We start from the raw sequence: 26537 nt of genomic DNA, 5'->3' as shown, positions 1-26537 counted from the left end.
ACTACTCTCTTTTTTCTGTGACTTTTGCATGTTCAGTATCCTAAGCAAAAAATTAAAATCTTGCTAACCAAAGTAAAAAGTGATTTTTTACTTGCAGTGGTCAGAGATTTATCAAGTGCAAAAGTCGCAAAAAAGTCGCATTGCATGAAAAAACCTTATAAATTTACTCCATCTCAGACATGGAGCAGAAAAAGCCACTATCAAATCAAAAAAAAAAAATTGCTTACGTGAAAGAAATTTATCAACAGGCTGAAAGCAGTTGATAAATAAGTCAAACATAAGCAAAAAAAAATTGTAAGAAAAAAATTACTTAAAAAAGGAATACATGAGCAAACATTGATAAATGTCCCCCCATGGAGAGTGCATGGATGGGGGCGTGTTGATTCAGGCACCATTTTGAAGATCACAGGGGATATATATATATATATATATATATATATATATATATATATATATATATATATATAAAATTCTGGATAATATTACACTCATTGGCCAATTAATCAGGTGCATTTGCTTGTTAATACAATTAGCTAAACAGCCAATCCCCTAGAAGCAACTCGATGCAGGCATGTGGACATGGAGAAATCAGAAAGGTGAAGAAAGGGGATTTAAGTGACTTTGAACATGGCATGGTTTTTGATGCCAAACGGGCTGGTCTCAGAATTTGAGAAATTGCTATTCTACTGGGATCTTCACACACAACCATCTCTAGTTTTTATAGAGAACTGGAGAGAAGTGAGCACAAAAATGTCTTGCTAATGTCAGGAGATTGGGCAGACTGTTTCAAGATTACAGGCAACAGTAGCTCAAATTACCACTCTAACAACCAAGTTATGCAGAATACAATTTTTGAACACACATGTTGAACCTTGAAGCAGATGGGCTATAGCTGTAGAAAACCACGACAGGTGTGACTCCTGTCACCTGTCAAGAACAGGAAACGGAGGCTATAATTCACACAGGCTCACAAAAAGATAGGGGATAAGATGTCTGATCGCGGGACTCCAGCAGCTTCCGTCTTCATGACATCACGCTACGCCCCCTCCATTCAAGGAGTGATGGCTAGTACGACGCTGCCAAGCCTCCTCCCATAGACATGAAGGGAGGGGGTGTGGTGGCTGTTGTCACCAGTAATCCTGCATGGAGCAGAGTTTACTCCATGCACGGATGACCGGGATGCCACGCCAGAGATCACGCGGGACCTCCGTGATCAGACATTTTATCCCCTATCCTTCGGATAGAGGATAAGATGTTTTTCGCCACAGTATCCCTTTAAAGAAGTTAGCTGGTCTGATGAGTTATTTCCAGCCGCAACATTGCATTCAGGTTGGTGGTGGTGTAACAGTGTGGGAGACATTTTCTTAGCACACTTTGGGCTTGTAGAAACAATCAAACATTGTTTAAATGTGACAAAATTCAGAATTCTGCAGCCTACTTCAAGCAACCCAAAACATTATTAATAAAAAAAAAATGTATAGATGCATTCTGAAAGTTTTCAGACCCTTTCATTTTTTTCATATTTTGTGTTGTTGCAGCCTTGTGTTAATTCTAAAGGAAAATTAACTTTTCCCTATGATTCTGCACTTAATACCTGATAAAAACAAAATTTAAACTGAATGTTTCAAACCTTTGCAAATTTATTTGAAAGGAAAAATTAAATAAACCCTTAGGTTCCTTTCACACTATATGTTGCTTCGTTTTAAAGACCAGTTATAATGTCCCGTTAGGAAAACCCTTAATAACGGCTGTTAAATGACCGTTACAAAATCCCATTCAAGTCTATGGGATTTTTTGATTATATGTTATCACCCTTTATAGCTCGTTATGAATAACGGACGCTATTTGTGATGGGAGAAAAATAATACACGCCAGTGATCAGCATGAGAGATCAGTGTGCGCAGTGTTATAGGTCCCTATGGGACCTATAACACTGCAAAAAAAAAAATTAAGTGTTAATAAAGGTCATTTAACCCCTTCCCTAATAAAAGTTTGAATCACCCCCCTTTTCCCATAAAAAAATAAAACAGTGTAAATAAAAAAATAAATAAACATATGTGGTATCGCCGCGTGCGTAAATGTCCAAACTATAAAATATATCATTGATTAAACCGCACGGCCAATGGCGTACGCGCCAAAAAATTCCAAAGTCCCAAAAATCTTATTTTTGGTCACTTTTTATGCCATTAAAAAATGAATAAAAAGTGATCAAAAAGTCCGATCAAAACAAAAATCTTACTGATAAAAAGTTGAGATCATGGCGCAAAAAATTTGTCCTCATACCGCCCTGTATGTGGAAAAATAAAAAAATATATAGGGGTCAGAAGATGACATTTTTAAACGTATAAATTTTCCTGCATGTAGTTATGATTTTTTCCAGAAGTACGACAAAATCAAACCTATATAAGTAGGGTATCATTTTAACCATATGGAAGGGGTTATGGGGTGGCTAATGATAAGGTGTCATGTTTACCTAAATATGCACCCCAAATATGCAGAAACGGAAGCCCCAAAAGTTACAAAATAGCTTTTTTTCTTCGATTTTGTCGCACAATGATATTTTTTTCCGTTTCACCGTGAATTTTTGGGTAAAATGACTAATTTCACTGCAAAGTACATTTGGTGACACAAAAAATAAGATATAATATGAATTTTTAGGTGGAAAATTGAAAGGGTTATGATTTTTAAAAGGTAAGGAGGAAAAAACGAAAGTGCAAAAACTGAAAAACCCTGAGTCCTTAAGGGGTTAAACATTAATAACTCTGGGATGCTTTTATCTTTCATTCTGATTCCGAGATAGTTTTTTCGTGACATATTCTACTTTATGTTAGTGGTAACATTTTGTCGATACTTGCATCATTTCTTCCAAAATCTTCCAAAATTCCCAAATTTGATGAAAAAATTGAAAATTTAGCATTTTTTTTTACTTTGAAGCTCTCTGCTTATAAGGAAAATGAATATTCCAAATAAATTATACATTGATTCACATATACAATATGTCTACTTAATGTTTCCATCATAAAGTTGACATGTTTTTACTTTTGGAAGACATCAGAGGGCTTCGAAGTATAGCAGCAATTTTCCAATTTTTCACAAAATTTTCAAAATCAACATTTTTCAGGGACCAGTTCTGTTTTAAAGTGGATTTGAAGGGCCTTCTTATTAGAAATACCCCACAAATGACCCCATTATAAAAACTGCACCCCTCAAATTATTCAAAATGACATTCAAAAGGTTTGTTAACCCTTTAGGTGTTTCACAGGAATAGCAGCAAATTGAAGGAGAAAATTCAAAATCTTCATTTTTTGCACTTGTATGTTCTTGTAGACCCAGTTACTGAATTCTTACAAGGGGTAAAAGGAGAGAAATCTTCCTAAAATGTGTAACCCAATTTCTCTTGAGTAAGAAAATACCTCATATGTGTATGTCAAGTGTTCGGCGGGCGCAGTAGAGGGCTCAAAAGGGAAGGAGCGACAGTGGGATTTTGGAGAGTTTTTCTGAAATGGTTTTTGGGGGGCATGTCACATTTCGGAAGCCCCTATGGTGCCAGAACAGCAAAAAAAAAAACACATGGCATACTATTTTGGAAACTACACCCCCTCAAGGCACGTAACAAGGGGTCCAGTGAGCCTTAACACCCCACAGGTGTTTGACGACTTTTCGTTAAAGTTGGATGTGAAAATGATTTTTTTTTTCACTAAAATGCTAGTTTTCCCTCAAATGTAAAATTTTTACAAGGGATAATAGGACAAAATGACCCCCAAAATTTGTAACCCCATCTCTTCTGAGTATGAAAATACCCCATGTTAGGACGTAAAATGCTTTGCGGGCAAACTACAATGCTCAGAAGAGAAGGAGCACCATTGAGCTTTTGGGAAAAAAAAATTTGGAATGGAAGTCAGGGGCCATGTGCATTTACAAAGCCCCCCGTGGTGCCAGAACAGTGGACCCCCCCCACATGTGACCCTATTTTGGAAACTGCACCCCTCATAGAATTTAATAAGGGGTGCAGTGAGTATTTACACCCCACTGGCGTTTGACAGATCTTTGGAACAGTGGGCTGTGCAAATGAAAAATTACATTTTTCATTTTCACGGACCACTGTTCCGAAAATCTGCCAGATCCCTGTGGGGCGTAAATGCTCACTGTACCCCTTATTACATTACGTGAGGGGTGTAGTTTCCAAAATGGGGTCACATGTGGGTATTTATTTTTTTGCGTTTATGTGAGAACCGCTGTAAAAGCGGCCACCCCTGTGCAAATCACCAATTTAGGCCTCAAATGTAAATAGTTCGCTCTCACTTCTGAGCCTTGTTGTGCGCCCACAGAGCATTTTACGCCCACATATGGGGTATTTACGTACTTACAAATTTTGTGGGTCTTTTTTTCCTTTTAACGCTTGTGAAAATAAAAAGTATGGGGCAACACCAGCATGTTAGTGTAATTTTTTTAAATTTTTTTACACTAACAAGCTGGTGTAGACCCCAACTTTTCCTTTTCAAAAGGGGTAAAAGGAGAAAAAGCCCCCCAAAATTTGTAGTGCAATTTCTCCCGAGTACGGAGATACCCCATATGTGGCCCTAAACTGTTTCCTTGAAATACGACAGGGCTCCGAAGTGAGATAGCTCCATGCACATTTGAGGACTAAATTAGGGATTGCATAGGGGTGGACATAGGGGTATTCTATGCCAGTGATTCCCAAACAGGGTGCCTCCAGCTGTTGCTAAATTCCCAGCATGCCTGGACAGTCAGTGGCTGTCCAGAAAAGCTGGGAGTTGTTGTTTTGCAACAGCTGGAGGCTCCGTTTTGGAAACACTGCAATAGAATACGTTTTTCATTTTATTGGGGGGGGACAGTGTAAGGGGCTGTATATGTAGTGTATTACCCTTTATTATGTGTGAGTGTAGTGTAGTGTTTTTAGGGTACATTCGCACTGGCGTGTTACGGTGAGCTTCTCGCTAGGAGTTTGAGCTGCGGTGAAAAATTTGCCGCAGCCCAAACTTGAAGCAGGAAACTTACTGTAAGCCTGCCCGTGTGAATGTACCCTGAGAAATCGTGCTGAAAAACTCGGCTTATACTCAAGTATATACGGTAGGTTTTTCTTTATTTTACTACTTTAAAACTACTTGCACAAAACTTTTTCATTTTTCTGTATATGGGGTGGCTCATTTGCGCTTCGTTTCGGTTGGGTCCTGGTTGCTATCGGCAACCAGAACCCGCGGCTAATACCGGACAACACCGATCGGGCTGATGTCCAGTATTAACCCTTTAGACGCTGCGATCAAAGTTGAATCGGGAGAAATCACTGCCAGTTAGCTTAGCGGAGCTGTTCACGACCGCAACGGTGAAACTGCTGCATCCCGAACAGCTGAGAGGACAGCAGAAGGTGCCTTACCATGATCCATGCTGTCACATTACGGGAGCCTGCCGCGGATGTAAATATATGTCCGGGGTCATTAAGGGGTTAAAATTGAAACTAGAAAGTAAATTTTTGGTTTAATCAAACTAGAGAATTTTGTTTCTCACCTTTAGGTGTTTTTTTTTTTTTTTTGCACAGTTCAGGTGGGTTTTCATGTGTCTTCTGCTGAAGAGGGGCCACTTTCTGGCCACTTTGTCTTAGAGTCCAGATTGGTGGAGTACTGCAGACCTTCTGTATGTTTCTCCCATCTGCACAAAGTATCTTTGGAGCATATTCAGAGAGACCATTGGCTTCTTGGTCGCCTCTCTTAGCCAGGCACTTCTCCCCTGATTACCTAAAATGGGGAGTAGCCAACTAGAGACAGAGTCCTGTTTGTTTTAAACTTCGTACATTTAAGAAAAATGGTGTCCACTGTGCTCTGGGGAACTTTAAGCAGAGCTTTTTTATTACCCTTTTCCAGATCTGTGACAGGAAACAAAACCTGTATAGTAGACAAAAGTGACCAATTTTCCAGTGGCTATGTGAGACCAATAATATAAAACTTCACTTTTATTCAATCCAAATGTGGCAAGTGCTATTGTATTTAAAGGGTTGCTGATGTTGGCTATTAACTGGGATTGTACCCTGCTGATAGCAGCCAGCACCCTCCGTCTATGAAGCAAGCTCAGAATTGCTTTATAAAACTGAGCTTGCTTCATAATCCTTCAGTATGCACAATCTGTACATGTACAACATGCGCTACCAAGGGGTTAATGTTATGACTGATTGGTACATTTACCTTTGGTACAATACGAAAGATTGACCACACAACAAGCCACATGCAAGCTCAGAAAACACCATTTAGGTATTGTTTGTGTCTAATGTGCCATAGACAGACTTAAAGCTTTGTAAATATCAGCTTGCTGACATACTTAGGCAGGGTTCACACCTAATGGGAATATTCCATCTGGTGATTGTGGGTGCGGCACTTTGGCTGTGCGTTCATTTCTGTCCTTATAGACAGCAATGTTTTTCAGGCGGATTATACCAAAAGAATAAGCAACATGATTCTTTCTGCAGTAGAATTTCAAAAGCGTATTGTCTGCCGCTGAAATTCCATAGTGGGCACTGTGCAGCGGATTCTCATTGCCAGCAATGGGCTTCTACTGCACCGAATTTCTAAAGGGGCAAAGGTTTAAAAGTTATATCAGGAAGTATTACTTTACTGAGAGAGTAGTGGATGCATGGAATATCCTTCCCACAGAAGTGGTAGCTGCAAATACAGTGAAGGAGTTTAAACATGCATGGGATAGGCATAAGGCTATCCTTCATATAAACTAGAGCCAGGGACTATTGATAGGATTAAGATTATTGGGCAGACTACATGGGCCAAATGGTTCTCATCTGCCGACACATTCTATGTTTCTATGGAATTTTAAAGTGGATTTTGCTCAGATGTTCCATAGTGTGAACCTAGCCTAAGAGGACCAGCATGGTTAGGCTTTATGCCACTGCCCAGTTCACTCTACTTGTGTATGGAACACTTGGTAGTAATAATGTATGTCAAGGACCTGCTATGTATCCATTTCTGTAACATAACAATGCAGTTTACCAAGTGTAACCTATTCTGTAAGTCATTGCAATCCATCTGGCTTTGCAACATGATCTGTAGTGACTTAACTATATATTACATTTTAAAGAATGGATCAAGGAATGGATGGCAGCATGAACATAATGCCATGGTTACCTTTATATACCCAAGATTATCAGTAAGATACGTTAGAATTTTTAAGAAAACTAGGATTAGATTCCATTATAAGTGTGTATTGAATGGAAAATGCACAGATGGTCAGTTGAAAGCTTACCAGATACAGATGAAATGCCTTTAAACTACTTAAAACCCCTGTTGTTACCCCCTCTTGACACCAAGTTGAAGTACAGGGAACACAATGCATGGTACCTTTAATTAACACCAGCTTAAAATAGGCAGCCATTATTTCATATATGATTTAATGCAGGGCACATGTGGAGAGAGGAAGCAAAAATCTCAAAATCCATACTGCAACATTTCATAAATGGTTAGTTACTAGTTCAAAAATGGGTCCGTGGTTGTTATTTTAGCATAATAAATCAATGTTAAAAAATATCTTTTATAAGCGTTCCTGGTTTTCTTTGTTAAAATAGTACAAAATTGCAAAAATAGGACAATACCTTAGTCTGTATTACTGGAATGGTTTCTCATTTGGACAAAAATATAAAAATAGAAGATAATAATAGAAGAAAATAAAAAGAAAATAGGATATCTGAGTGCATGTTTCATGGTGCTAAAAGGTTTAGTGAAGAAAGGTTTTTACCATTGTTTTCTTGCTTGCACTTAATAAAAACACAAGGATAGTACACAGTTTAGATGTATTATAAAGCAAATGCTGGACAATGGTGTAAAATTATTAGGAATTTGTTAGCAAGCATGCTACAGTATATGGGTTGTGACTTATTAGAAAAATATATCATGTGATTGTCATGATTAACCTGTTGGGGACAGAGGGCGTACAGGTACGCCCTCACGTCCCGGTACTTAAGGATGGAGGGCAAACCTGTACACCCTCCGTATTTCTGATCACCGCAGCTCGCCGGGCGGTGATCGGAACGGGATGCCTGCTGAAATCATTCAGCAGGCATCCCGTGACATCGCCAAGGGGGTCCACAGACCAGTGATTTGTAGCAATTGGAATGGAATGTCTGCTGAAATCATTCAGCGGGCATCCCTGCACATCGCCAAGGGGGGTTTTGCCGCATTTCCGGGCAATGACCCGGATGTAAAGGGTCACGTGTTTCGTAGCACACGTGACCTACCTCACTTCAAAGATAGCTGTGAGAGGAATCAGTTATGAGCCTCCCACAGCCCGACCGTCCAATCAAATATATTGTCGGGAGGGGAGCACCCTCCCATTACCATCAAGATGCCCCCAAATTACCTCAAAGTTCTGCTCTGCCCACCAAAAGCTTGCAGTTGGGGAGCAGAGCAGAGACTGTAAGGCGATTTTGAGAAATCCTCCCCATACTGTGCCCTAGGAGCCCCTGTAGCCCCCCTGTCCCCTTGTCCTGTGATAGATAGTGTTGTTAGGCAGGGACTGCTTCCTATAAGTAAAAAAAAGTTAGAGTCCGGTTGAGGGCGTTTTTTTGCGTGCCCCAGCCCTTACAGGGGTGCTGCTGCTTACCCCCATATATTTTTTCTGGGGTGTAAGCTGTCTTTTTTTCCCCTTATTCCCTAAAATTGGCCAGACCCTCTTCCCTATAAAGAGCATCCGACCACTGTTAGCGAATCCCCGACCCCACTGCGTTGTTTTGGGGTGCAGCATTTTTTTGGGGTTAATAAGCGTTTTTTTTCCTTTTTTTTTTTTAGAACCTTTCTTGGGGATTTGTGGTCTGTGCCACCAGCAGCAGGTCTGTGCTGTGTGGACGGACCATACACCTGTGTGCGCCTGCCCTGACCGCTGATCAGTGTTTTTATAGGGTTCAGGCAGGTGCTTTTTTATTCCCCCCCACACACCTTTTTGGTGTCTTCTGCGCTCCCTGCCGCCACTGAGCCCTAATCAGTGGCGCACACAACTGATTAGGTATACGCTCTTTGGCGCAGGTTTTTTTGCGCTAGAAGCACACCTTTTTTTTTCTTTTCCTTCTTTTGTTGTTAGGTTAGATATAAAGTAGAACCCAACATACACACATATACACAAAGTAAAACCCACACACATATACACTCCCCCCTCCCCCTTCCCATAAGTGTTAGGCAATGGCTCGCAGGGCATTTTCAGCAGAGGAGGCATATGCCTTACTTACCTCTGACTCTGAAACTGCCAGTGAGGGTGACGAAAACCCTCGCCAGTACTAGTATGCCGGCCCACCAGGCACGTCCACCGTTACCATCTACCGGTGAACCTGTCTGGACTACCCCAGAGTACTTTGAGCCTGTGTTTCCTGGGTTTGTTGGCAACCCCCCAGGAATCCAAATTGACATCGCCGGGTTCACTGAAATAGACTTTTTTAGTCACTATTTCAGTGACGACTTTGTCAACATGATGGTGACACAGACAAACCTGTACACCCAACAGTTTGTCGCCACTCACCCGGGCTCAATTTTGGCAAGCCCAATGGATGGCACGCCGTTGATGCATCCTAAATGAGAACCTTTTGGGGACTCGTGCTGCATATGGGCCTAGTAAAAAAAAACAGTATCAGGCAGTACTGGAGCATCAACGTCATCTACCAGACCCCGCTCTACAGTATGGCCATGGCACAGGAACGTTTTGAGGCCAGACGGAAATGCCTGCATTTCAATGACAATGCAGCATGTCCCCCCCAAGGTGATTGCGCCTTGACCGACTGTACAAGATACGGCCGGTCATAGATCACTTTGGGGCCAAGTTTTTGAAGGCGTACATTCCCCAAAGGGAACTCTCTGTAGATGAGTCTCTTCAGTTTTAAGGGGAGACTCATGTTCCACCAATACATCCCATCCAAGCAGGCGAGTACCTCCGGGTACACTTACAGGTTTAGAGTGGATGAGTGTCAAGATTCCCATATTGAACCCCCAGAATGTCCCCCCCATTCTGGCTGTCAGCAGGAAACTTGTGTGGGACCTTTTGCATCCACTACTAGATAAGGGTTACCACCTTTACATGTATAACTTTTACACTAGTATCCCTCTGTTCAAATCCCTTGCCGCCAGATCTACGTCCACTTGTGGGACTGTGTGGAAAAATCAGAGAGGTCTCTCGACCTATCCCCCACAGTCACCAATCCCCAGGAGTGAGTTCCGTGCCTTTTCCCATGAAAACTTGTTGCTGGTCAAATATAAGGACAAGAGGGATGTCCTTATGCTCACCACAATTAATGGGAACAGCAGCACCCCTGTCCCTGTGCGAGGTACCACAGCACCGGTCCTCAAGCCTGATTGTATCGTGGACTACAAACAGTATATGGGGGAAGTTGATCTGTCTGATCAAGTACTCAAGCCATATAATTCCATGCGCAAAACCCGGGCATAATACAAAAATGTTGCAATCTGCATGGTCCAGGTTGCCATGTACAATGCATTTGTACAATACCAAAGCGCTGGCAACACAGGGAGATTTCTCAAGTTCCAGGAGGTGATCATAAAGGTTCTTTGGTGGTCAGGGGGGAAACGGCCCTGAGCACTTCCGTAACGGGAGGTGCCAGGATCGTCCCAGGCCAACACTTTCCAGGTGAGGTCCCCCACACTGGAAAGAAGGGACAATCCCAGAAAAATGCAGAGTGCATCGCAGGAGGGGGATTCGGAAGGACACCACCACTCAATGTGGCACTTACCCCGATCATCCTGGCCCCTGCATAAAAAATTGCTTCAGGGAGTATCACACTTCCATGGAGCACTACATTTTAAAATCATCTTTCCCCACTTTAATACCCCTTGATCTGACCCCAATGTACCTGTCCACAGTACATTGTCCTCCAAATTTTAAACCCTCCCCCCCCCAAAAAAAAAGAAAAATAAATAAATAATATGATAAGACTTGTGGTGGTATTGAGTAATGTATCAGAATCATTTCCATCAGGGGTTTTCAGGTTGCCACAGAATAGGGATGGCCACACACATCACATTCCTAGAATGATGAATCAGAGTATAGGGTTTGGGGCGGGCATAATTTTTACTTTTGGCTATACTCTGGGGCATCATTCTGGGTATTTGCAAATTATTATGAAAATTGCAGTTTTCCTTTTTCAGAAGAATACACTTCATCCATTCTTGGAAAATAAATCTAGTAAATGCCGTCCATTCAAAATGGTGTCACTTGTGGCTGTTTTTTTTTTTTTTTTTTTTATTCTCCTCTGAATGTATGTAACTCTCAGGCCTCAAATGCGCAGTGCTCTCTCCTCCCCTGAGCAGTGTGCACATTTTCAGGTAACCGATTAGGGATGGTCACCCAAAAAAAAACATTGCCATAATGATGAAGCAGAGCATAAGGTTTGTGACAGGCACACGTTTTACTTTTGCCTATGCTCTGGGTCATCATACATCATACATCGTACATAGATAGCATATCAGTTGGAAAATTGCAATTTTCACTTTTCCAAAAATACATTTCAACCATACCATACTTGGAAAATAAATGTAAGAAACACCCGACCGTTCCAAATGTCTACTTTACCTCTATAAAGATTCCTCAGATTGTGTAATTTCTTTAATGGTGTCACATGTGGGTGTTCCTTTCTTTTATTTTCCTCTGAATGTATGTAACCATCAGCTACCGATATGCCATAGCCCTCAAATGTGAACGTAGCTCTATGAGTCCCGAGCCATGTTATGTGCCTGCACAGTATGTTACATCCACTTAAGGGGTATTTTTTTACTCAGGCGAAATTGGGTTAAAAATTTTTGGGGATTTTTCTCCAATTAACCCTTGTAAATTAGCAAAATGTTTGGTAACAACAGCATATTAGTGAAAAATAACACATTTTTCGGTTTTACAGCCCACTGATCCAAAAACCTATGAGGTGTAAATACAAATTTCAAAATTCAGGTCACTAGCCATTTTTTTTAACAATTTTATTTTAGGCCAGGGGAAATACTCAGGAGAAATTGGGCTCCAAACTTTGAGGGGCTTTTTCTTCTATAATCCCACTTAAAAATGAAAATTTTGTGTATAAGTAGCAATTCACTATTAAAAATCAGATATTTAATTATTACGGCCCACTGTTCAAAAAACCTGCGAGATGTAAGTTCTTACTGTAATGCTTATTACATTCCTTGAGGGGTGTAGTTTCCAAAATGGTGTCACATGTGGGGGGTTTCCACTGTTCTGGCACCATGGGGGCTTTGTAAATGCACATTGCCCCAACTTCAATTCCAGACAAATTCACTCTCCAAAATCCAGATGGCGCTCCTTCTCTTCTGAGACCTGTAGTGCGTTCGCAGAGCAATTTACATTCACATATGGGGTATTTCTTTATTCGGGAGAAATTGGGCTAAAAATTTTAAATTATTTTTCTCTGATTAACCCTTTTGAAAATAAAAAAATTGCGGTAACACCAGCATTTTAGTGTTTAAAATCAAATTTTTCATTTTCATGTCAAGATATAACGAAAAGTCGTCAAACACCTGTGAAGTGTTGAGGCTCAATATACCCCTTGTTATGTTCCTTGAGGGGTGTAGATTCCAAAATAGCATGCCATGTTTTTTTTTCCGCTGTTCTGGCACCTTGGGGGCAACCTAAATGCGACATCCCCCCCCCCCCCCAAAAAAAAGAGGCATTCTGGCAAAATTCTCTCTCCAAAATCGCAAAGCTGCTCCTTCCCTTCTGAGCCATGTTGTGCGTCCGCAAAGTACTTAACATCCACATATGAGGTATTGCCATACTCGAGAGGAATTGGGCTACAAATTTTAGGAGTCTTTTTCTCCTTTTACCCCTTGTAAAAAGTATAAAAATGGGGCTATAAGAACATGTTAGTGTAAAAGACAGAAATTTTGATTTTTTTTCCCTCCACTTTGCTGCAATTCCTGTGAAACACCTAAAGGGTTAACAAACTTTCTTAATGTAATTTTGAATACTTTGAGGGGTGCACTTTTCATCATGGGTCCATAATGGGAGGTTTCTTACAGAAAGGTCCCTCAAATCCACTTCAAACTTAACTGGTACCTAAAAAAAAATCATAATTTGAATTTTTCATGAAAATTTTGAAAATTGCTGCTTTACTTTGAAGCCATCTCATGTTTTCAAAAAGTAAAAACATCAACTTTATGATGCCAACATAAATTAGACATATTGTATATGTGAATCAGATATAATTTATTTGGAATGTCTATTTTACTTACAAGCAGAGAGTTTCAAAATAAGAAAAATGCTAAATTTTCTAAAGTTTCATGAAATGTTAACATTTTTCACCAAGAAATGATGCACGTATGGACAATTATTTACCATTACATCAAGTACAATATGTCATGAAAAAACTATCTCAGAATCAAATTCAAAAGTGAAAGAATCCCAGAGTTATTAATGCTTAAAGTGACAGTGGTCAGAATTGCAAAAAATGCTCCCGTCCTTAGGAACAAAATGGGCTCTGTCTCCAAGGGGTTAAAAGGGTACGGTAGTACTTGCATACACAATCAATGTGGATCCCATTAACTTCTGATCAAAATCTTAATAATAAGGAAACATACTATTGAGTACCAATAGTTTTTTTTTTTTTTGTAAATTTAAAAGGCAAAATTTTTATAATTTTGCAAATAATGCAGATACATTAAGAACACAACTTAAAGGGGTACTCTGCCCCTAGACATCTTATCCCCTATACAAAGGATAGGGGATAATATGTCTGATCGTGGGGGTCCCACCACTGTAAACCCCGTCATCAGGCACAAAGCAAAGTTCGCTCCGGGCAGCAGATGACACAGGGTGCTGCAGGAGAGATCGTGGGGGTTCCCAGTGGTGGGACGCCCACGATCAGACATCTTATCCCTTTGCTTTGGATAGTTGAAAATATATCCAGTGGAAGAGTCCTCCTTAACCCATAAAGTGTCACATGAACATGTGAAATAAACATTCACCTTTCTAATGCATATTTCAGCCTTTTATTAAAGACTACTGTAACATTGTTCCTACCTTAATTTTCCTAATCATGACTCTTTAGGCACTCGGATAGTCTTGTTTGTTTGAAGCTGGAGAACAGACATAGGACTCGTTCACATATATCCGGTGTCAGTTGTCTTTTCCCTCTGTTGCTTGCTGAAAAGCACCAGAGGGAAACTTATGCTAAAACTGATCCCATGTTAATGGAACAGTTCACATTCATCTGGCATCTCAAATTGGACACTGGATGGTTGGACATGCCGGAAGGCACCGGACAGGGGAACGCAGCTTGTCCGGCGTGCAGAAACAATGGTTTCCAGATGCTACACAACTGATGACAACTGATCCATGTTGTCATCAGTTGTGGCATCAGTTGAGTTGAGATTTAGGCTGAGTTTACCTATACCAGACGCTGAACATATGTGAACTCAGCCTTAACCTACACATTTAGAATGGGTGCAGGTAATGCCCGTTCACATATAACAGTTGTCCGGCAGTGTTTCCCTTGGGAGTGCAGCAGAGGGAAACTGATGTTAGAACTGATCCCATTCATTTGAATAGGACAGTTCACAATCATCCAGTACCTCAGTTTTGACGCCGGATGGTTGGACATGCTGGACAGTCACAGGCAGGCGAACGCATCTTGCTACGTTCCCTAATCTGTCATTTCACAATAATGGATGCTAGATGCTAAACAACTGATGACAATTGATGAGAGTTGTCATCAATTGTATCAGTTGCGTTGAGTTTTAAGCTGAGTTCATGCCGGACCTATGTAAAACCAGCCTTACATTTCTCAATTTCAATTTCCATTTTTAAGTACTAAATGAACATTAGTCACTAAATGGAGAAGTTAATGTACATTATGTAAGGCCAATTGACCAATTTGTGTGATAAATATAAAGCCAAGTAAATAGAAAGAACATATATCTCAGACATGTGTTATTGCAAAAGATGTTGGCATGTTTGTATTATTTATAAATTGTTTTAGCAAATTCACACATAGTTAATAGCTTCCATGTATGAATGTCATTTATTTTGTGTCCTATCATTTTTTTTTACCCTAGTATATTGATCCTAGAGCTTATTTGCCAGTTAATAATCTCTATTTTTGTTAAACTTTAACAAATTATATGCATCTTTTTTTTTTCTTGAAAGTGTTTCTGCTTCTTTTAAATGTTTGTGTAGTATAGGATGGCCTACCTTAGAAGTCTGCTCTCTTGCACACCTAATACAGGATCTAAAGGTGAGACCTTAATATCTACAAACACAGATATGTGCATAGATGATTGATATCTTCTTAAAGGGGTACTCCAGTGAAAACCTTTTTTCTTTTAAATCAACTGGTGGCAGAAAGTTAAACATATTTGTAAATTACTTCTATTAAAAAATCTTAATCCTTCCAGTACTTATTAGCTTCTGAATGCTTCAGAGGAAATTCCTTTCTTTTTGGAACACTGATGACATCACGAGCACAGTGCTCTCTGCTGACATCTCTGTCCATTTTAGCAACCATGCATAGCAGATGTATGCTAAGGGCAGCATGGAGGCTCAGTGGTTAGCACTGCTGCCTTGCAGTGCTGGGAACTTGGGTTCAAATCCCACTAAGGACAACAATAAATAAAGCATTATTATTATTATCAGCAGAGAGAACTGTGCTCGTGATGTCATCAGAGAGCATTCCAAAAAGAAAATAATTTCCTCTGTAGTAAGCTTATAAGTACAGGAAGGATTAAGATTTTTTAATAGAAGTAATTTAGAAATATGTTTAACTTTCTGCCACCAGTTGATTTAAAAGAAAAATGGTTTTCACCGGAGTACCCCTTTAATCACAATTTGTTTGTCCTTAGTGTAAAGTCTAAAAGGACTTCATTTCCCTCCCTTAGCCTCCTCATAAGGATATATGGGGAGATTTATCAAAACCTGTGCAGGGGAAAAGTTTTCCAGTTGCCTATAGCTACCAATCAGATTGCTTCTATTATTTTTCAGAGGCCATTTTTTTTTTTTTTTTTTTACAAATGAAAGAAAAAATCTGATTGGTTGCTATGGGCAACTAGTTAACTTTTTCTTCTGCACATGTTTTGATAAATCTCCCCGGTAGCGTTTCCCAAAGTCATATTGCTAAATATCAAACCATTTGAGTAGTCACCGATCCATGGTTGCTGCTGGGATAGAGAATGATGTGACATTAGCTGGGAGCAAACTGGCTAAAATAAAGAGGCTTTCAGTAGCAATCCTTGTGTGGTATTATAGTATGACACCATTTTACTTTAAAGTATACCTGTCACTTAAAAAACTTTTGACATGTTGTAACATCATGTCAAAGATTTTGATTGGCAAGAGTCTGAGTGTTTAGATCCCAGCCGATCAGTAGCACGAGCTGGAAGAAGTCTGCGCTACTGCATTCTCCTTTCTCTGTTCTGTGTCATGTGATCAAGACACTCTCTATATACTTACAACACACAGAGCCAGGAGAGAGTGAACATTTCTCCTTGCTCATTCTCCTGTTCTCAGTGGAGGTCTGAACGCTCAGACCCCCACTGATCAAAACTTTTGGCATGTCGTTATTCAAAAGATTTTCCAAAAGAGAGTGCCAATTTAGTAGAGCTGAGCTGCAATACCACACAACAGGACAGTTGTGGTGCTGTTTTTGAAAGAAAAGAATAAATCAAGGCATGCAGTGATCACTTGAAAATGAGGGTCACTAAAATGTTTACATCTTATATGCCCTCTAGAACATTTTTATTATGCACTATGCATAAATATGTACATATTGAGCTTTCACATATGATGTCTTATTAGGTAGATTACAGTAACACATTTGAATAGTATTCTAACTGATTATCTTTTTAAATACAACCAATATAAATATTTACAATTGACCTAAAATATGTACTATTTGGCTAAATAATTGTATCTGCATGCAGAGAGACCTGTTTTCTTCATCTTTCTTTCATACACACACACACACTGAAAAAAATGAACACGTGTTTGTTCACATGTATCGAAGATGAATATTTTCTATGCTCTTCTCCACTGTGTGTAAATGTCTGGTTGAGTGGCCTTCAGTCTGGGTTTATTGAAGCAAGATATTTGGCAGTCTTCAAAGAAAATTCCACTTATCATGAACCTGGCAAAGTGTCAATGCTTCACATGCTAAGAAGAACTCTTTAAAGTGTGCAAATTGAAATTTTACCCTTTGGAGAAAAATGAATCAATGAACAAACTGTGTCCTTAACATTTCAAATTGTTTTATTTGGTAATTAAAATGGTGTCTTAACTTTTTCCCTGGATACAATGAAAATCTCAGGGGATGCAGAAACAAGACGCAAGAAAATTTAGAGATCTATCTAAAAATTGGGGGGGAAAAATCATAAGCATATGTCTCTCAAAATATTGCTTTAACTGTTTACAAATTATGAAGTCTCTGTATTTTTCCAGGCAAATTGAGCATTGGACAATGTTTTTGATATTATTGGACAAAATAATACAATTATATCTAATGATTATATTTAATACCTAGCTAACCTCCCAGGACAGGGACATAATATTAATGCTTTATAATGCTTTTTTGCTGCCTCAACCTGGAATATGCTGTTCAGCTTTGGTTAATAATACTTAAATGCTTCCAGTAGATCCTGAGATATGTGCCCCAGAAGATCCTCTGCTGAATTAAGTGAATCGCACGCTGGGACGGAGCTTCACAGGGACGGGGCTTCGTTACTCGACTTCCCTAGGATGGGGAGTCACAGACAATAAATATGTAAATTGAGCCCCAGTGCGCTATTCATATTATGCCAATATTACCCAGTGTATTGGGTTTAGTGTGGGTGACAGGCTGACAGTTTTTCTTTAAATGGGCACTGTCATTTGAATAAAATGTTTTATACAATGTAGATAATAACATTAGATGTACATCTTTTTAAACAAATGCTATCTTGTATCTAAAAGAGCTCTGTGCTCTGAGGACAAACAGGGCTCTGTACAATGGGGACAAGCAGGGCTCTGTACACTGAGGACAAGCAGGGCTCTGTACACTGATGGCAAGCAAGGCTTTGTACACTGAGTACAAGCAGGGCTCTGTACAATGGGGACAAGCAGGGCTCTGTGCTCTGAGGACAAGCATGGCTCTGTACACTGAGGACAAGCAGGGCTCTCTACACTGAGGACAAGCAGGGTTCTGTACACTGAGGACAAGCAGGGCTCTCTACACTGAGGACAAGCAGGGCTCTGTGCAGTGAGGACAAGAAGGGCTCTGTACACTGAGGACAAGCAGGGCTCTGTGTAGTGAGGACAAGCATGGTTCTGTGCACTGAGGGCAAGCAGGGCTCTGTGCACTGAGAACAAGCAGGGCTCTCTGCTCTGAGGACAAGCAGGGCTCTGTGCACTGAAGACAAGCAGGGCTCTGTACACTGAGGACAGGCAGGGCTCTGATCACTCAGGACAAGCAGGGATCTGTGCACTGAGGGCAAGCAGGGCTCTGTACAATGAGGACAAGCAGGGCTCTGTACAATGAGGACAAGCAGGGCTCTTTGCACTGAGGACAAGCAGGGCTCTGTGCACTGAGGACAAGCAGGGCTCTGTGCACTGAGGAAAGGCAGGGCTCTGATCACTGAGGACAAGCAGGGCTCTGTACACTGAGGACAGGCAGGGCTCCGTGAACTATGGACAAGCAGGACTCTGTGCACTGAGGACAAGCAGGGCTCTGTACACTGAGGACAAGCAGGGCTCTGTACAATGAGGACAAGCAGAGCTCTGTGCACTGAGGACAAGCAGGGCTCTGTACACTGAGGACAAGCAGGGCTCTGTGCACTGAGGACAAGCAGGGCTCTGTGCACTGAGGACAAGCAGGGCTCTGTGCACTGAGGACAAGCAGGGCTCTGTACAATGAGGACAAGCAGAGCTCTGTGCACTGAGGACAAGCAGGGCTCTGTACACTGAGGACAGGCAGGGCTCTGGTCACTGAGGACAAGCAGGGCTCTGTACACTGAGGACAGGCAGGGCTCTGTGAACTATGGACAAGCAGGGCTCTGTGCACTGAGGACAAGCAGGGCTCTCTACACTGAGGACAAGCAGGGCTCTGTGCAGTGAGGACAAGAAGGGCTCTGTACACTGAGGACAAGCAGGGCTCTGTACACTGAGGACAAGCAGGGCTCTGTGCACTGAGGCTCTGTGACATGCCCCCGGCTCACACAGCAGGCTGATTTACAAGCATTGTGAAACGTACTCTATGAGTTCTAACCATCATGAAGCCCAGACATTACTATGGTTTGTTATGTGAGGTCCAGCCATCACTGTTGTGTGAGGCCCAGTAGTAGTTTGAGATGCCCTGTTCTTCACTGTATCTTGGATGCTTGACATGTTTCAACTTTATTTGGACTCTGAATATTAGAATTTCTATTGCATATGTGTGGTTTAGAAGAACACTGTCAAAGTCAACTGGTACAAAGCTTCTGGGGCTAAACCAGCACTTCTGCAGTAACTTTTGTAATCACAGTTGAAGCAGCACTCCACAATTATACAATGTGTTATGTTTTATTCCACCCAATAAGACATTACAATGCTTCAAAAATGCACCTCAGAATTTCTGTTGCACACTGTGGTCAAGCCCATTTCTTTTAGTAACTATGCCCTTACACATTTGGGATACAAAACAAGTCTGAGTGAATTAACCTAGCACTAACTCATACCACACTCTGTATCAAAGATTATACTATGATATTAATAAAAATGGTATGGATACCTTGGGAAGTATAACGTATTCTACATCTACAGTAGGTAATATATAGCTCAGATAATCCACGTACTCTTCATAAGTTGCATGTAATTACTGGTATAGCCTTCTTTTTATTCTACTTATCCCCTTAAGGACACAGCCCATTTTGGCCTTAAGAACGCAGCCAATTTTATTTTTGCATAGGTGACTATTTATAGCAATCAGTTGATTGCTAATACTTTCCAGTGCTATGTATAGGGCATAGCACTGATCAGCGTTATCGGCGATCTTCTGCTCTGGTCTGCTCGATCTCAAACCAGAACAGATGACCCCTGGAGATGAATGGAGGCAGGTGATGGGACCTCTGTATGCCATTATGGATAATTGGATCTCTGCAGCAGCACTTCGGCCGATCCGATCATCCATTTTACCGACCACACTGCCGCAGATGCAGTGATCTGTATTGATCACAGCATCTGAGGGGCTAATGATAGCAGCTGGGACCTGCCGTGCATGACACGGGCCCCACTCCAGTGCTCGCGGTCATGTTTAGGATGTAACATCCTAACACAGTTAATAAGGTTGAAAAAAGACCAGAATCAATCAAGTTCAACCTATATTCCTAATGAGTCCCAGAGTAAGGAAAAAAACCCTAACACTAGAGGTAAAAATTCCTTCCTGACTCCAAATGTGGCATCAGAATAGATCCCTAGATCATGTACATCCTTGCGCGCTAAGTGACGTTAAGGAGTTAAAGGGGTATTCCAGGATTGTTTTCTATTTGCCTGTGCTACACGGGTTGTAAAGATAGTGTAGTTCATAATATAGTGTCTATACCTGTGTTGATAGCTGATCTCACAATTCTTATGTGATCTTTGCCCCGATGTTCATTTTAGCAGCACACAAAATGAGTGTCATGTCAGTTTTCCCAGGCCAAGACATTACATCACTAGTCAGGTGTTGAAAGGGAGCTCAGCTGTGATGCAATGGGTGGAATGACCCCTGGATGGGAGTGAAATCCTTCTCCAAAGGGCTTCAGGGAATTGTAGTTTACAGCACAGCATGCAAGGCAGCTCAAGTGTGCTGCAATGGGTTGGGAGGGAGGGAACTTCAACAGAAAATAGCCATTTCACATCATGAAAGCAGCAGCGTTATGGTAATCTCACAATATATCCATTCAGCCCCAAGAGAGGCACAGATCCTTCCTAAGCAAGTCCATTACTGCCTGGCAGATAAGCACTAAAATCACCTTATGGTTGATAATCCCTTTAATATTACTTTCAAATGTGTTCAATAGGTATGGTGAACAAAATTGACTACTTTCAGTTTTAGGAAGAAGAAATATATAATAAAAACATCAATTGTCTTTAATCAGTATCTTTTCTAATCATAATACTGTTGTTTAGAGAGATGTCTTGTAAGCCTGTATGAGGATGTTACTGTAATGGCCTTTAAATTGGATATTTTTCTTTATTGCAAATCCTTGATAATAGTTAGCAGTAGGATGTTACCTATCAGAAGACCTGCCCCAGGGAAGTTCTTAGTCTTGCAATCGCTTTTAATATAAAATATAGTCTTGCTTCAACTACAAATGTGACAGGCCTATGGTTCATATAATAACAGTAGCCGGTTAGCCTGCTGTTATACTCTATAAGCAATCAACCTCTCTTGTTCTTGCTCTTATATATAGTAACATTCTCTAATAATCTCAATCAGCTTACTCTATATTTTATCAAAATGAGCCTTGGCTAATCATCTCCCATTTATGCACTGACTTTCCTATCATTTATATATGTCAGGCGTATACATGATCTATACAAAATGATTTCCTATAGAATTATGTAGCACTTTTCAGAGCTAACAATTTTCTTATTCTTAATTTAAATACATTTGTATGTTTTTTTTGTTTTTTCAAATGTTTTTTTATTGAATAAAGAACAGAGATAGGAAAAGTAAAAAGTTAATTCATATTTGAAAAAGACAGCACAGCTAGGGTACACTGACTGTAACATTGAAGTGCGCAGACATATGAAATTACATAATAAACATAATAAACCAGGAAGAAGCACTCACTGTCCATTGCATTAGGTACATCTGTTTAGTTGCTTGTTATCACAAGTGGCTAGTCAGCCAAGCACATGGCAGCACCTCAATGCATTAAAGGGGTACTCCACCCTTAGACATCTTATCCCTATACCCTATGCATCTTAACCCCAGCTGGACCCCCGCAATCTCCCTGCTGCACCCGGCGATCGTTTAGAGTGTTGGGTGCAGTGCTGGAGGCTCGTGATGTCGCGACCGCGCTCCCTCTCGTGACGTCACAGCCACGCCCTCTCAATGCAAGCCTATGGAAGTGGGAATCACGGCTCGCATAGATTTGCATTGAAGGGGCATGGCCGTAAAGTCACGAACAGGGCTATAAACGAATGCCAAGTGCAGCAGGGAGATTGCGGGGGTCCAGCTTGGGATAAGATGGATAGGGGATAAGATGTCTCAGGGTGGAGTACCATTTTAATGCATCAAGCCTCCGCCCCGCATCGCCAGTCATCCGGCACAGAGCGAAGTTCGCTCTGTGAACCGGATGTCTGGGGTGCTGCAGCCGAGATCACGGGGGTCCCCAGCGGCAGGACCCCCACGATCAGACATCTTATCCCCTATCCTTTGGAAACGGGATAGGATGTTTAGGGGTTTAGTCCCCTTTAAGAAATGTAGAACATTTCAAGACAACTTGCTGATTTCAAACTAGTATCACAATGGGATAAGGGGATTTAAATGACTCAAATGACCACTTGTTACAACCAAGGCATGAAGAATGAAATCTCTGAGAGTACAACAAATCACATGCAAGTCACATGATGTGTGACTTCATCATGGGTGCTGACTGGGGGGGGGGGACAGAAGGCAGAGAAGATGCTCTCTTCCTCTTGTCTGCAGCCTAGAAGTCTGAATTTTTAACTATATATAAGTACAATATCCAACACTTCTCCATTGATCTGGCATTGGAGAATATTTTATCAGGCCTGTTTATTGCAAATTTCACACTCTTGGCTGGTGAACAGATCAGGGCTCACTTATTTAAAAACATGAGTAAACGTCAGTGTCCAGCAATGGGAATGTCAGTGTCCAGCCATGGGAACCAATCAAAATGAGAGTTTGGTACTGAAATCCTGATAAACTTACTGTCAGCCAATCAAATTTTCTCAGTGTAAGAGATTCATGAAAGTGGGAAGACATTAAAAGGAGTGTGAATGAAAGGGAAGTGAAGGAAGATGGAATAATGGGCCACAGGTCATTTCATGAGCATTCATCCATAACTACACAATAAGGGAGCATCATCATTTACTGTTCTATGGGACTGAAATGTGAATGAATACTAAATCACTGGATTTTACTTGATGGTAACAGTGGATGCATCCTACAGTGCATGACTATAGATTACATCTTATATATAAAAGCAGAAGACCTGACTCACTGACTCATCAACGCCCAGCCTAAACCCTTGGACCTAGAACATTTTTGCACAGGTGTTGTTTTTAAGATGTAGACAAGGACTAAGAAAGGATTTTTCTAAATTCCACCCTTAAGGGGATGAAAAAGGGGTTAGGGTCCCCATATAAGTCCCATACAAGTCTAAGGGAAATATATGTTACTGCATAACTTCCAAAAGGCTGGAGATATTTCAATAATACTTGGTCACATGTTACTTATATGTCCACCTAAAATATTGGATAGTTAATTTAACCCTTAACTACTCCCATTTGTGAGGGTCGGTGTTTTGTTTAAAGTCCCATGCAAATCAATGGGAAATGTATGTTCCCACATAACCTCCATACGGCTGGAGATATTTCAATAATACTTGGTCACATGTTACTTATATGTCCACTTAAAAAATAGGATAGTTAATTTAACCCTTAACTACCCCCATTTGTGAGGGTCGGGGTTTTTGTTTAAAGTCCCATGCAAATCAATGGGAAATGTATGTCCCCACATAACTTCCGTATGGCTGGAGATATTTCAATACTTGGTACACATATTACAGGTCAGGATAAGAAGATGGGATGGGAGGTCGGGATAGGTGGGCGAGATAGCAGGTCGAAATAGGAGGTCGAGATAGAAGGACGGGATGATCGGGATAGAAGGTCATGATAGGAGGTCGGGATAGGAGGTCGAGATAGGAGGTCGAGATAGGAGGTCAAGTTAGGAGGATGGGATTTGAGGTCGAGATAGGAGGTCGGGATAGGAGGTTGGGATGGGAGGTAGAGATAGGAGAACGGGATAGGAGGTCGGGAGAGAAGGTCGGGATAGGAGGTCGGGATAGGAGGTCGGGATTGGAGGTCGAGATAGGAGGTCGATATAGGAGGACCGGATAAGAGGACGGGATAGGAGGTCGAGATAGGAGGTCGAGATAGGAGGACGGAATGGTCGGGATAGGAGGTAGAGATAGGTTGAAATAGGAGGATGGGATAGGAGGACGGGATAGGAGGTCGAGATAGGAGGTCGAGATAGGAGGACGGGATAGGACGTCGGGATAGGAGGTCGGGATAGAAGGACGGGATGGGAGGACGTAATAGGAGGTCGGGATAGGAGGACGGGATAGGAGGTCAGGATAGGAGGTCGAGATAGGAGGACGGGATAAGAAGTCGGAATAGGAGGTTGGGTTAGGAGGTCGAGATAAGAGGACGGATAGGAGGACGGGATAGGAGGACAGCATATGAAGACCGGATATGAGGATGGGATAGGAGGTCAAGATAGGAGATTGGGATAGGAGGGCAGGATAGGAGGTCGGGATAGGAGGACAGGATAGGAAGTCGACATAGGAGGTCGAGCTAGGAGGACGGGATAGGATGTTGAGATAGGAGGTCGGGATAGGAGGTCAGGATAGGAGGTCGGGATAGGAGGATGGGATAGGAGGTCGAGATAGGAGGTCGAGATAGGAGGACGGGATAGGTGGTTGGGTTAGGAGATCGAGATAGGAGGATGGCATAGGAGGACGGGATATGAGGACGGGATAGGAGGTCGGGATAAGAGATCAGGATAGGAGGACAGGATAGGAGGTCGGGATAGAAGGTCGGGATAGGATGTCAAGATAGGATGTCGCGATAGGAGGACGGGATAGGAGGTTGAGATATGAGGACGGGATAGGAGGTCAGGATAGGAGGACAGGATAGTAGGATGGGATAGGAGGACAGGATAGAAGAGGAGAGAGGTATTCTACGAGGGCTCCATAGGAACATTCTTAGGTCACAACCCACAGTCTCAGATATGAGAGAGCTCCACTGCTTGCCAGCAGAGTGATGGAAACAATCCAGGATGCGTGTGAGGATGGTTGACAGGTAATGTGAGAAGAGGTCGGGGAGAGCTAGGCCGCCTTTGCGTTTACGTCGGAACATTGTGTGTCTAGCTAGCCTAGGGCGGGAGTGGGCCCAAATAAAGGTGGACTGAGCGGCCACAAGGTCCCTGAAAAAGTGGCGAGGGGGGTGGGGGTCACTGGCAGGCATGAGAACAGGTAGAGCAGGCGAGGGAGTATATTCATCTTGAATATGTTGATCCTGCCTAACCAGGAAAAGTCTTTTCTATCCCACCTAGATAAATCAGTGCGGATCTCGCGAAGGATCGGGGGGAAGTTAAGCCGAAAGGCATGGGATAGGTTAGAGGGGACTTGTATGCCCAGGTATGTTCTGGGGGAGGATTGCCACTTAAAGGGGTATGTACGATGCTTGAAGAAGTTGCACCATCCGGGGTGGGAGTGTGAAATTAAGGGCTTCGCATTTGGCCATGTTCAATTTGTAGTTACTAAGGGAGGAAAAGTGAGCAATCATCACTAAGAGAGAGAGAAGAGAAGTGTGTGGGAAGGAAAGAGAATGCAGCACATTTGCTATGGCAGCGGGACAGGGGAAGACCCTTTATATCCGGATTCTGCCGGATGTCCACAAGGAGGTGCTCCATACACAGGACAAAGAGCAACGGCGAGAGAGGGCACCCCTGCGCGTGCCATTGCAGATTTCGAACGGAGCTGATAATTGACCATTGAGTCTAATGTGTACTTGAGGGCAGGAGTATAGAGCACCTATACGGGAGAGCATGGAGGGGCCCAGGCCAGTTTGGGTCAGGGATGCCCTCATGAAGTCCCAGTCCACCCGGTCAAAGGCTTTCTCTGCGTCCAAAGATAGTAGAAACAGGGGTACAGCCTGCTTGTGAGCGCTTTGGATGACGGAGAAAGTGCGAAGGGTGTTATCCCTGGCCTTGAGTCCCCTAACGAATCTCACTTGATTCGGGTGGACTAGAAGCGCCATGAACGGGGCCAGTCTATTGGCCAGCATTTTTGCATATAGTTTGGTGTCGGTATTCAGGAGTGAAAAGGGTCGGTAGCTCGTACAGAGTAATGGGTCTTTACCCTCTTTAGGAAGTACCGTTATGAACGCTTTCAAGAAGGATGGATGTGGCGGGGTAGAGTCCGTGATCGTGTTAAGGGCTTCAAGGAGAGGTGGGGTGAGCTCATCCCTGAGAAATTTGAAAGTGTAGCCATCCGGTCCGGCTGGCATTGCTGCAATCATCTCGAGGAGCTTTTCTCTGGAGAAGGGCTCTTCCAGCGCTCGTGCGGCCTCAGCTGATAGGCAAGGGAGGGCTGTATTAGCAATATAGTGGGCCAGGGTTGGGGTCTCGGGTGTAGGGGTTGTAGGCCTATTCGGGGTTGGGAGGTTATAGAGCGTTTTGTAGTAGTTTCTAAAGGAATGCAAAATTTCAGACGTGAGATGTGTAATGTCACCTGTCCGGGTTTTTATGGCAGGTGTAAACAAAGAAGACTTCCTCTCTTTGAGAG

At 42.0% G+C, this 26537-nt stretch overlaps 1 long non-coding RNA gene across 1 annotated transcript in view; it reads left to right on the top strand.

The window, feature by feature from the left end:
- LOC130366964 (uncharacterized) overlaps nt 1-17819 on the top strand; it is a 39716-nt gene extending 21897 nt beyond the window's left edge. Inside the window, exons 2-3 of the long non-coding RNA XR_008892014.1 lie at nt 15195-15247; nt 17637-17819. This is a non-coding gene — a long non-coding RNA (uncharacterized LOC130366964). The remainder of the gene's footprint in view (nt 1-15194; nt 15248-17636) is intronic.
- The last annotated feature ends 8718 nt before the right edge of the window (nt 17820-26537 follow it).

This window comes from Hyla sarda, chromosome 4, assembly GCF_029499605.1.
Source record: "Hyla sarda isolate aHylSar1 chromosome 4, aHylSar1.hap1, whole genome shotgun sequence".
In the NCBI taxonomy this organism is placed as follows: domain Eukaryota; kingdom Metazoa; phylum Chordata; class Amphibia; order Anura; family Hylidae; genus Hyla; species Hyla sarda.
Note: the sequence above shows the minus strand (reverse complement) of the source record. Positions and strands in the feature narration are given on the sequence as shown.